Genomic DNA, 13,914 nt, shown 5'->3' on the forward strand with positions numbered 1-13,914 from the left:
TTTTTTGAAATATATGTGATTTTTGGGAAGAAGAATCAAAGCGATATGATGCCCCAGGGGGGTGGGCACGCCCCTGGCCCTCGTGGCCACCCCGTAAGGCGGCTGGTGCCCTTCTTTCTCCGCACGAAAGCCAATATCCGGATACAAATCGTGTTAAAATTTCAGCCCAATCAGAGTTACGGATCTCTGGGAATATAAGAAACGGTGAAAGGGCAGAATCAGGAACGCAGAAACAGAGAGAGACGGAGAGACTGATCCAATCTCGGAGGGGCTCTTGCCCCTCCGCCGCCATGGAGGCCATGGACCAGAGGGGAAACCCTTCTCCCATCTAGGGAGAAGGTCAAGGAAGAAGAAGAAGAAGGGGGGCCCTCTCCCCCTCTCTCCCGGTGGTGCCAGAATGCCGCCGGGGCCATCATCGCGACAACGATCTACACCAACACCTCTGTCATCTTCACCAACGTCTTCATCACCTTCCCCCATCTATCTACAGTGGTCCACTCTCCCGCAACCCGATGTAACCTCTACTTGAACATGGTGCTTTATACTTCATATTATTATCCAATGATGTGTTGCCATCCTATGATGTCTGAGTGGATTTTCGTTGTCCTATCAGTAATTGGTGAATTGCTGTGATTGGTTTAATTTGCTTGTGGTTATGTGATGTCCTTTGTTTCCCATCATATGAGCGCGCGCGTGGATCACACCATAGGTTTAGTTGTATGTTGATAGGACTATGTATTGGAGGGCAAGAGTGACAGAAGCTTCAACCTAGCATAGAAATTGATGCATATGGGATTGAAGGGGGACCAATATATCTTAATGCTATGGTTGGGTTTTACCTTAATGAACGTTAGTAATTGCGGATGCTTGCTAATAGTTCCAATCATAAGTGCATAGAATTCCAAGTCAGGGATGACATGCTAGCAGTGGCCTCTCCCACATAAAACTTGCTATCGGTCTAGTAAAGTAGTCAATTGCTTAGGGACAATTTCGCAACTCCTACCACCACTTTTCCACACTCGCTATACTAATTGTATTGCTTCTTTACCTAAACAGCCCCTAGTTTTTATTTATGTGCTCTTTATATTCTTGCAAACCTATCCCGTTACACCTACAAAGTACTTCTAGTTTCATACTTGTTCTAGGTAAAGCGAACTTTAAGCGTGCGTAGAGTTGGATCGATGGTCGATAGAACTTGAGGGAATATTTGTTCTACCTTTAGCTCCTCGTTGGGTTCGACACTCTTACTTATCTAAAGAGGCCACAATTGATCCCCAATACTTGTGGGTTATCAGGGCACGGTGGGAACCACTTAGTAGTGGTGGTGGTCTGGTGGACCAGCGATACTGCTAATGGGCACCTGCAACACTGGGCTACACGACGTGCTACTGCTAAGCAGCAGTGGCGCGGTCCATTTACCCCGCACCACTATTACCTGTTTATCTGTAAGCTTTTCCCTAGTAGTGCCACTTTGCAACAATGCAGGAAGCAGTTAGGAAAGGTGTGGAGAGGGAATTCGGAGTGCTTCAACCTTGTTGGGACATTGTCCGTGGAGCTGCAATGATGTGAGAATCAAAAACTTTATGAAAGCTGATGACATGTTGTATTATTTTGCACAATATGATTGGTGAGGATGATGTTGATGGTGTTGGCCAAACCAATGATTTTGAAACACCTGGAGAACAAAATGAAATCCCGGAAAATCAAGATGCAAATCAAGTTATGAACTTTCTGCAGATGCATGAGAATCTTCAAGGTCATCAGTGCACGCGCAGCTACTCACTGATCTTGTGAAGCATATGCGGACCCATAATCAAAACCAAAGAGTTAATGTTTGAGTTGTGCACTTAAAATAATTTTTATGTAAGAACTATGTATTTTAGCTATCAACATTTGTTACTTACTCCCTTCGTAAAGAAATATAGTGATCTAAACACTCTTATATTTCTTTATGGAGGGAGTAAATGCGACATTGGCATGTATGATGGACATGCATGGATTTGCATGTATTTAAGAGTCTGGTTTTAAGGTATATGAATACTGGGCATAAAATATGAGTGACAGTTTAGATGCGTCTGCGGACATATAGAGACGCGGATTTAACAAATCCGGCTCTAGATGCTCAAATCCTTCACCATGGCATGACCCTTCACTGCTGCTGAAGAGAGGCACCTATATTTCTGTTCTGAACTGGAGACAAGTATATTTCAGTTGGGAGTGGCTAGGGTCAGGTGACTGATTTTAGTATCTGGGCCGGTCACTTTTTATTACTAGAGGATATGTTGTGCTTCTTTTGAATTAGTCAATTAGCCTTAGAGCATCTACAACCGCATATGATAAATCTGACCCGTCAAACATCCGCGGATGCGCCTGGACGCATCCGCAGGTAGTGACCGGCACTCTTTAAATTAGCACAACTGTATCAGGACATCTCATAATAGATTCTCAAATCCATATAGAAGCATGCAAATAATAAAACCTATGTACTACGTATCCTCATCGGGGATGTTGATAATCTCCGTGCCCGACTCTCGCACCATGGGCGCATCTGATACGTCTCCGTCGTATCTACTTTTCCTAATGCTTTTCCTCTTGTTTTGGACTCTAATTTGCATGATTTGAATGAAACTAACCCAGACTGACGCTGTTTTCGACAGAACTACCATGGTGTTGTTTTTTGTGCAAAAATAAAAGTTCTCGGAATGGAACGAAACTTTGCAAGGATTTTTTATACAATTAAAGAGAATTTCTGGAGACAAGAACCACCGGAGGGGGGCACCTGGGTGGGCACAACCCACCAGGGAGCGCCCCCCTCCAGGCGCGCCCAGGTGGGTTGTCTCCACCTGGTGGCCCCGCGGACCCTGAAACCGACGCAATAAAATCCTATTTTTCCAGAAAAAAATCAAGGAGAAAGAATTATCGTTTTCCACGAGACGGAGCCGCCGTCACCTCCTATTCTTCATCGGGAGGCCAGATCTGGAGTCCGTTTGGGGCCCCGGAGAGGGGGATCTTCAATCTTCGTCATCACCAACCCTTCTCCATCGCCAATTCCATGATGCTCCCCACCGGGAGTAAGTAATTCCTTCATAGGCTCGCTGGTAGGTGAGGAGTTGGATGAGATTCATCATGTAATCTAGTTAGTTTTGTTAGGGCTTGACCCCTAGTATCCACTATGTTCTAAGATTGATGTTGCTATGACTTTGCCATGCTTAATGCTTGTCACTTTGGGCCCGGGTGCCATGATTTTAGATCTGAACTGTTTATATTATCACCATTATATCTATGTTCTAGAACCAATCTTGCAAGTTATAGTCACCTACTACGTGTTATGATCCGGCAACCCCGGAGTGACAATAGTCGGGACCACTCCCGTTGATGACCGTAGTTTGAGGAGTTCATGTATTCACCGTGTATTAATTCTTTGTTCCGGTTCTCTATTAAAAGGAGGCCTTAATATCCCTTAGTTTCCTATAGGACCCCGCTGCCACGGGAGGGTAGGACAAAAGATGGCATGCAAGTTCTTTCCATAAGCACGTATGACTATTTACGGAATACATGCCTACATTATATTTATGAACTGGAGCTAGTGCTGTATCGCCCTAGGTTATAACTGTCACATGATGAATATCATCCAACAAATCATCGATCCAATGCCTACGAATTTCTCTTATATTGTTCTTGCTAAGATACCGCTACTATTGCTGCTACTACTATTATCAAAACTATCATACTACTTTGCTACTGATCACTTTGCTGCAGATAATTAATCTCCAGGTGTGGTTGAATTGACAACTCAGCTGCTAATACTTGCAAATATTCTTTGGCTCCCCTTGTGTCGAATCTATAAATTTGGATTGAATACTCTACCCTCGAAAATTGTTGCGATCCCCTATACTTGTGGGTTATAAAGACCTTTTTCTGGCGCCATTGCCGGGGAGCATAGCTATATTTGTTGAGTCACTTGAGATTATTATCAATTTATCGCTATGAAGAATCTGAAGGATGCTAAGACTAAGATTTTTCCCTCTAATATGAGGAGAGGTAAGGAACTGCCATCTATCTCTACTTCAGATGCACCTTCTGTTATAAGTAAACTCACAACAACACCACATGCTATCAATCCTGATATGTCGCAAGTTATTGATGATGCTACTTCTGCTATGAATGATGCTTATGATGATGCTAGTACCTTGCTTGATGATGATGTGCCATTAGGTGAATTTCTTGATGAACAAATTGCTAGAGTAAGACAGCATGATATTGTTGAAACTGATGATGAGCTTGAAACTAAAAACCTTGAAACACCTATTAGATCTAGTCCTCCTAGATATTAATTGCCTAAGGTACCGGAAGGTTATGTTATATGAGGAGATAACTAGAGATATTCTTGCTTGTAGGGATAGAGATGATCTAGAGAAATTATTATGCAAGTATAAAGAGAAATCTTTGAATGCTAAAATGAAATGTGATCCTAAGTTTGCTACTTCACCTATATTTGTTGATGAAGGATTATGAATTCTCTGTCGACCCAGAGTTAATTACTTTGGTTGAATCTGATCCTTTCCATGGTTATGAAACTGAAACTGTTGTGGCACATCTTACTAAGTTGAATGACATAGCCCCTCTTTTTGCTCATGGTGAGAAAATTCGCTATTACTATATCCTCAAACTGTTTCCGTTCTCATTAAAGGGTGATGCTAAAGCTTGGTATAGTACTCTTGCTCCTGGTTGTGTGCGTAGTCCCCAGGATATGATTTATTACTTATCTGAAAAATATTTCCCTCCTCATAAGAAACAACATGCCTTGCAGGAAATATTTAACTTTGTGCAAATTGAAGAAGAGAGTTTCCCACAAGCTTGGGGGAGGCTTCTCCAAAATCTTAATGCTTTGCCTGAGGATCCTCTTAAGAAAAATGAAATACTTGATATCTTCTATAATGGACTGACCGATGCTTCTAGGGATTTCCTAGATAGTTGTGTTGGTTGTGTTTTCAGGGGACGAACTGTTGGGAAAGCTGAAGAATTATTGAATAACATATTGAAAAATTATGATGATTGGAATCCTCCCGAACCACCGCTTAAACCCACTCCAAGGTAGAGAGGTATTTTATATCTCAGTCCTGAAGATATGCAAGAGGCAAAGAATTCTATGAAGGAAAAGGGTATTAAAGATGAGGATGTCAAAAATTTACCTCCTATTGAAGAAATACATGGGCTTGATACACCACCACTTCCTAAGGTGGTAGAGGTAAATTCTCTAATGAAATTCAATGATAATGACAATCCTCACAATATGCACCCTAGCCAATGTCTTTATGAGTTTGATAATTACATTAGAAAATAAGGTCACTTCAATGCAAATATTATGAAATAATTAAAATACAATTCTGATATGATTGCTCGCTTGAGTGACTTGTTATTTAGAATCTCAAATGATGTTAGAGGTGTGGGGAAGCATGCTTCTATGGTTCAAACCCAGTTAGAACAAGTTGCTAAATCTCAAAGAGAGTTGTTAGATGAAATGAATAATAATATCAATGATCATGTTGTTAGAGTAATGACTAGAGGAGGTAGAATGACTCAGGAACCACTTTATCCTTAGGGACACCCAAAGAGAATTGAACAATATTCTCAAAGAGTTACCACTGATGCACGTAGTCCTTCTAAAAAGAAAAAAGAAGAATAAAAATGATAGGACTTTGCATGCCTCTAGTGAACCTGAAGTAGAAAACCCTCCTGATAATGATAATGAAGTCTCTATCTCTGATGCTGAAACTTAATCTGGTAGTGAACACTCGCCTTCTGATAATGATGAGGTTCATGAAGACACTCAAACAAATAATAAAGAACCAGACAATGATGAGATAGAACCAGCAATTGATCTTGATAGCCCACAACCAGAGAATAAAAGATATGATAAAAGAGACGTTGTTGCTAGAAAACGAACCATGGGTTCAAAAACCTATGCCCTTTCCACCTAAGCCAACTAAAAAGAAAGATGATGAAGAATTTGAACACTTTGCTGAAATGTTGAGGCCAGTCTTTTTGCGTACTCGCTTGACTGATATCCTTAAAATGTCTCCTTATGCAAAGTACATGAAAGACATCATCGCCAATAAGAGAAAAATACCGGAAGCTGAAATCTCCACCATGCTTGCAAATTATACTTTTAAAGATGAAGTACCTAAGAAACTTGGAGATCCGGGAATACCAACTACTTGGAGATCCGGGAATACCAACTATACCTTGCTCCATCAAAAGAAATTATGTGAAAACTGCTTTATGTGATTTGGGAGCTGATGTTAGTGTTATGCCTTTCTCTTTATATAAAAGACTTGATTTGAATAAACTCACACCTACTGAAATATCTTTGCAAATGGCTGACAAATCAACTGTCATACTGTGAGGATGTGCCTGTTGTTGCTAATGTTACTATTTTGACTGACTTTGTTATACTTGAGATGCCCAAGGACAACAACATGTCGATTATCCTTGGTAGACCCTTCTTGAATACTGAACGTGTTGTTATTGATTGCAATAAAAGCAAGATCACTTTTCATATCAATGGTAATAAGCATACGGTGCACTTTCCGAAGAAACAATTCCAAGTGAATGGTATTAATGTTATTGAAAAATCTCCGACAATCACTATTGGAAGTTTTCAACTACCTTTACCTACTATCAAAAAGAAATATGAAATGCTTATTGTGGGGGGCATTCATATCCCCGTTGAGGTAACTTAGTGATTTACGAAAGTTCTTTGGTTTCATGCTAATCGAAAGTGGTTGGTAATAAGACTTGATCAACCTTATTAATGGATCATTTTTGAGAGGTATGAAGTTGATGGATTTAGTAGGCACTACCTTCTGTCCCTACCTTTTGTTTTATGTTTTTATTAGTTAAATAAAATATAATGCCATGTTTTGTCTGTTTTCTGAATTTCCCGTGCAATAAAAAAAGAAAAAATGTCCCAAAAATAAAAGTTCTCAAAATGCTTTGAAACTTTAATACGATTTTTTCTGAATATTTAAGAATTTTTGGTGCAAATAATATCAGAGGGAGATGCACCAGGTGGTCACAACCCACCTGGGCGCGCCAGGACCCCCAGGCGCACCCTGGTGGGTTGTGGTCCCCACATGGGCCCCCTCACTTATTTCTTCATCCCACATCACCACATACCTCCAGAAAAAAATTGCCATTGCTCTCTCTCTCTTTCTATCATGTTCTTGCTCTCAAACCCACGATCTCTTTGCTCGAAGCTCCGTTTCCGAAACTGTTTCGGGGGATTGTTGCTTGGTATGTGACTCCTCCATTTGTCCAATTAGTTTTTGCTTTAGTGGTTTATATTTTGAATAATTAGCTACCCTTGGTGCTGCTGTACATGAGCTTTCATGTTGAATTCTTAGAGTTTTAAGTAGTTTGAATACTTGTTATGGCCTTTATACGTCCCTATGAGTAGTTGCTACCAATCTTGTAAAAGTTTTGTTGAGAAAATTTTATGGACTAAAAATTTCAGAATTTTTGTTCATAGGAAAAACATGAGCATCGTGAGGAAGTTTGCTTCCAAGAAGAACTCCAAGGGAGTGATTGGGGACTCATCTGACAGTGATCTCCATACCGGAGAATGGCGGAGCTATAGCCGTGCGAATGGCCGCATAACTCGTTCATGGAAGGGGCCGGAATCCTTCAAGAGTTTGCACAATATGCTGCTAATGCCGACCTCGCCGACTTCATCGCATCTAAATGTGAACAGTATCATCTCCTCACAAACTCCTTTGTGCAAAGTTTTAATTTCCTTCCTAGGAATAATCCCCCTGAAGTGTAGTTTAATTTATACGTTGAACCCCATCAGATACCGCTTACTGAATTTTGTGAAATATGCTTGATCCCTTCCGATGGGAGTTTAGGAGATCCTAGGCCTGCAGACTTCGAAGGTTTTTATCACACTCTGTCTATAGGGGATGAGAGAGGGGTGTCAAGTGGCACCGCTAATAGCTTGCATTTTCCTGCCGTGCATCATTTTGCTCTTTTCATTGCAAAGTGCTTGCTTGCTAGAGAGAAGGTGGGTGCACTTAGTGCCCCATACCTTGTTGTTTTACGTCGTGCACTTCAGGGCGACACCACTTATAGTTTGGGAGCTATTGTGGCACGTTGCCTCCATATTAATAAATCCAAGGGCAAAATACATGGTGGTATTTACGCTACTCGCTTGGCTAGTCGCTTTAACATTCAGATACGCCAGCATGATTATCCTTTGCCCAAGGTTTACCTAGACCGCGCGGCCATGGAACACCACCAGTTTATTGCAGGCGATTACCCTAACATTCCTATTCCTTATAACCTAGTTTTCAATGTGAAAACTCGTGATATTATTCCATTGCATGCACCTGATTTGTTTGATCCTATTGCCATGGGTGGATACAAGATTATGCTTGCGGACATCGTCGCCTACCGGAACAACCTAGCTGCAGGACAGGCTGAGCCTCAGCAGTGGGATCCACAGGTGCCCGCTCCTCAACATTTCGACATGGGACCCCATGGTTTCTTCAACTACTTATTACCAAGTCAGGACAAAAGCCTAAGCTTGGGGGGAGTACGTATTTCCACCGACATTACATTCATGTTCACACATTTCATTCCAGTTGTCAGTGTCCACACTTTTTCATTGTACTATCCATGTTAAATTTATTTTCTTGCTTTCTTCTTGTGCGTTTGAAAAACTTTGAGAAAATACAAAAATATTTCCTGCTTATTTTTTATTTTTCTTTCTAGAGTAGTTAGTTGTAGAACTAAAAAGAAAACCCAAAGAGATTCCCTTCTTCTTTTGCTTGTTGGGAGCTTTCCCGTGTAAATAGTTTCTCGTTTTTGCTTTCCCCTTTTGTTTGCTTGCTCAAGAAAACCAAAAACTCCAAAAATATTTCGGTGTGTTTCTCTGAATTTCTTTTCTTTTTATTGAGTCGTACCGAGGAGAAGACCACGATGAAAATGTTGAGTGGCTCTCATTTGCATAATTGTTGATTTAACAAAGAGCCCATTTTACTTTGTCTTCTCCTGTTGAATAAAATATTTGCAGATTCTAGCTTAGTCCACGACACTCTTGCACTTTTATTATTTTCATATCGTTCGGTCGTGCAAGTGAAAGGCCATAATGACGATATTTGATGAACTAGCCATGGCAGAGAGAAACGGGTATGAACTCGACTTGTTCTGTTTTTGTAAATATGTTTAACCTAGTATCCATGATTCAGCTCACTATGATTAAACATGTTTGCAATGACAATTAGAGATTCTAGTTCCTCATGCCATGCATAAGTAGCTAGGAGTGGATAATGATTTATCTTGGATGTGAACATTGCGTTAAAATGATTGTGATGTAGTATGATGATATGGTATCCTCCTTTGAATGTTCGAGTGGCTTGACTTGGCACATGTTCATGCATGTAGTTGAATCAAAATCAACATAGCCTCTATGATATTTATGTTCATGGTGTGCATATCATACTCATGCTAGTGTCCAATGTTACTTATGCATAATGCATGTTCATGACCGTTGTTGCCCTCTAGCTGGCCGCTTCTCAACCTGTTTGCTAGCCTTCACCTGTACTAAGTGAGAATTCTGCTTGTACATCAAAAACCTTGAACCCAAGTTATTCCAGATGAGTCCACCATACCTACCTATATGCGGTATCACCCTGTCGTCCTAAGTAAATTTGCCATGTGCCATCTCTAAAAACTTCAAATAAATATCCTTTTTGTGTGCCTCAATTGTTCATGGAACGACAGGAGGTAGTCGGTATCTTCCATGCTAAGCGGGTTATTCCCAGGTTGAGTGTTTATTCACTCGCCATTGCATGAGAAAGGGGCGGTAATAGGGATTCCCAATCCCAAATTGCAAACAGTAAAGAGCTTACAAATAATCAAACAAAAACTCCTACGGAGTCATAACCCTTACTTTATCGCTTGGGAACCGCACTAACGTGTTTAGCATGGAAGATATAGATAACTAAAGGTCGTGAAGTAAACAAGAAGGGTGCATTTCTTAAAATTTCATTTACCTCTGTTTTAAAACTTGAGCTCTGGCACCGCTGCAAATCACTGCTTCCCTCTGCGAAGGGACTTTCTATTTACTTTTATGTTGTGTCATCACCTTCTTAAATAAGCGCCAGAACCTGAGAGCGCTGCTGTCATGCTGATGCATTGTGTGTAGCTAATGTTGGGTGCATCATGACTGGATATTTTCTACCATGAATTACAATGTTTAGTTGCTGCTTGAACTTTGGAGGTGCTCTACATTTATGTTTTGCGGTCTCAGAAAGGTCCAGCGAGATACCACTATTGTCATATTATATCATGGTTGTTTTGATAATTTGTTGTTGTTTGAGATATCTTATTATTGATCGCTAGCTGATTATGTCATTGATATGAGTTAATATAATTTTTAAGAGTTATTGTCGGCATGGTTAGTTATATTATTGGTTGAAAACCTGGATGATGTTTAAGCTTATTTAGGCAAACAAGAGCAAAAGAGTTAGTAAAAGTTTTTCTTTTCCACTTTCAGTTTATCAACTAAATTGCTTGAGGACAAGCAAAGTTTTAATCTTGGGGGAGTTGATACGTCTCTGTCGTATCTACTTTTCCTAACGCTTTTCCTCTTGTTTTGGACTCTAATTTGAATGATTTGAATGAAACTAACCTGGACTGACGTTGTTTTCAGCAGAACTACCATGGTGTTGTTTTTTGTGCAGAAATAAAAGTTCTCGGAATGGAACGAAACTTTGCGAGTATTTTTATACAATTAAAGAGAATTTCTGGAGCCAAGAACCACCGGAGGGGGGCACCTGGGTGGGCACAACCCACTAGGGTGCCCCCCTCCAGGCGCGCGCAGGTGGGTTGTCCCCACCTGGTGGCCCCGCAGATCCTGAAACCGACGCTATAAAATCCTATTTCTCCAGAAAAAATCAGGAAGAAAGAATTATCGCGCTCCACGAGACGGAGCCGCTGTCACCTCCTGTTCTTCATTGGGAGGCCAGATCTGGAGTCCGTTTGGGGCTCCGGAGAGGGGTATTTTCGATCTTCGTCATCACCAACCCTTCTCCATCGCCAATTCCATGATGCTCCCCACCGGGAGTAAGTAATTCCTTCGTAGGCTCGCTGGTCGGTGAGGAGTTGGATGAGATTCATCATGTAATGTAGTTAGTTTTGTTAGGGCTTGATCCCTAGTATCCACTATGTTCTAAGATTGATGTTGCTATGACTTTGCCATGCTTAATGTTTGTCACTTTGGGCCCGGGTGCCATGATTTCAGATCTGAACCGTTTATGTTATCACCATTATATCTATGTTCTAGATCCGATCTTGCAAGTTATAGTCACCTACTACGTGTTATGATCCGGCAACCTCGGAGTGACAATAGTCAGCACCACTCTCGGTGATGACCATAGTTTGAGGAGTTCATGTATTCACCGTGTGTTAATGCTTTGTTCCGGTTCTTTATTAAAAGGACCCCGCTGCCACGGGAGGGTAGGACAAAATATGTCATGCAAGTTCTCTCCATAAGCACGTGTGACTATTTGCGTAATACATGCCTACATCATATTTATGAACTGGCGCTAGTGCCGCATCGCCCTAGGTTATAACTGTCACATGATGAATATCATCCAACAAATCATTGATCCAATGCCTACGAATTTCTCTTATATTGTTCTTGCTAAGTTACCACTACTATTGTTACTATTGCCGCTGCTACTATTATCAAAACTATCATACTACTTTGCTACTAATCACTTTGCTGTAGATAATTAATCTCCACGTGTGGTTGAATTGACAACTCAACTGCTAATAATTGCAAATATTCTTTGGCTCCCCTTGTGTCGAATCTATAAATCTGGGTTGAATACTCTACAATCAAAAGCTGTTGTGATCCTCTATACTTGTGGGTTATCGCCGGCTGCAGCTCCCGAGCCTCTGGCTGCTCCGCTCCGGCCTTCTCCTCCTCTATATCCGTGTTGAGCTCGGAGAAGAGCGCGTCGGACGCCGCCTGCTCCTGTCGGAGGAACTGTCGGTTGGCCTCCATGTAGGCCTCATCCACGATGGACTTCAGGATGGCCTGCTGCTCTTCCATCTTCGCAGCTTGGGCGATGGTGAACTCCGCCTCCGCCTCCGCCATGTTGAAGCCCTACTCCGGAAGCTTCGCCTCGTCCTCCTTCGGATCCGCCTCCTCCATCAGCTCCGGTAGCGGCTCTCCTTCCTCCTCCTCCAACCCCGGCAAGTCTGAAGGCAGCCCCACAGTGATGCGGGCGGCACGCCTTTTCTGGATCTCCTCCGCGATCTGCCTTCGGCGCTCGGGCGTGAGCATAGTGTACGTGGTGATCAGCCGCCTGACCATGGCTATGCCGGAGAGCGGGGAGAGCAGGGGAGAGCGGGGGAGAGGAGGCGGACGGGCTCGGGTGATGGCGGAGAGAGGGAGGAGGTGGATGGGCTAGGGTTGGGAGACGCCAGCCGGCTTAAATAGCCAGATTTGACCTCGGGCGGAGGGTCGAAGCGGCGCCATGCGGCGTTCGCACCGCGGCGATGGAGGAGGCGTCTATCGGAGCACCGAATTTTCAGGCGAGTCCCCGTGGGACCCCATTGTTAGTCCTACATGGCGGACGTGCCCGGGCGTGACCGGACGTCCCCATATCTACCTCATATTTGGGTTGGATATGAGGGGTGCCGGTCAGCCCGTATGTTTGAGGCTCGTTTGAGGGGACCGTCTGCATCCAAAAATTATGACCGGTTAGTGACTGAGCGGCCCGCCTGGACATATGAGGCGAGTTTGGGATGCCCGGTTGTAGATGCACCTACGTATCTTTGTTCCTCTTACACATACATGGTACGCAAGCACCAGAAGAACTTTCACACAAGCAGAGACCAGGCATCGTTGTGTTGCGATAGCTAGCTAGGGCAAGCCTAGCAAGATTCTTTAAGCTCTTGGAGAATTTATCTAGCTACGCTATATGCATACAAACACATAAAATCTACCTGGAGAAAAACCCTTATCTTTCAGTATCATTATTTTTTATTACATGTTGTATTCTTTGCATGTCTACCGTGCAACTTTCTTCCTTTGACACATCTTTGAATGGCACTATAATTTCATGGCTTACAAAGATTTTCTCCTATTTTTGCAGTGTGCGCTTAACATAACTGAAATATGCAAGTCACGGTAATGGATTATTACATATACAAAAATAATCATGTAATAGTGAAATTTTCACAAAAAATGTCTTTTCTAACAAGTAATGGATTAGTGAGTGGTGACATTGTTGTTACCCTTACAAAAGAAAAGAAAATGAAAACTAAAAAAAAATAAAAAATGAAATAAAAATAAAAAACAAAAATGAAATTTTCTATGGAAGAATGAATTCGTGGCATTAGTATTACCCTTTCAGAACAAAGAAAATCAAAAAATCAAAACAATGAAGTTTTCTAAAAAAAGAAACTCTTTAAGAAGATAAAATGAAAAAAAACTTGCACACAACTTTCCACTAAGGTTTGTAAAATATGCAAAGAATAAACATGTAATAGTGTATTTTTCACATTCTACTATACTTTCCACACATTATTTACTACTAGTAAGTACTTACACACAAAAAATAAATAAATAAATTTACATTTCCTAAGAAGGAATGAATTAGTGGCACTGGTATTACCCTTTAAAAAGAAATAAGTGAAAAGAATAAAAAATAAGCTCAAAATAATTATTTTTTCTAAGAAAGAGTGAATTAGTGGCATTGATATGACCATTTAAGATGAAAGAAAATGGGAAAAATCTAAAAGAAAATGTGACAAAAATTGCACCAAATATACATAAAAATTCCTGGTTTTAAAAATATGCTAGAATAAGCATATAAATGTGGAAGTTTTGCAAAAAAT

The sequence above is a fragment of the Triticum urartu genome, chromosome 6 (genome assembly GCF_003073215.2).
Source record: "Triticum urartu cultivar G1812 chromosome 6, Tu2.1, whole genome shotgun sequence".
Classification (NCBI taxonomy): domain Eukaryota; kingdom Viridiplantae; phylum Streptophyta; class Magnoliopsida; order Poales; family Poaceae; genus Triticum; species Triticum urartu.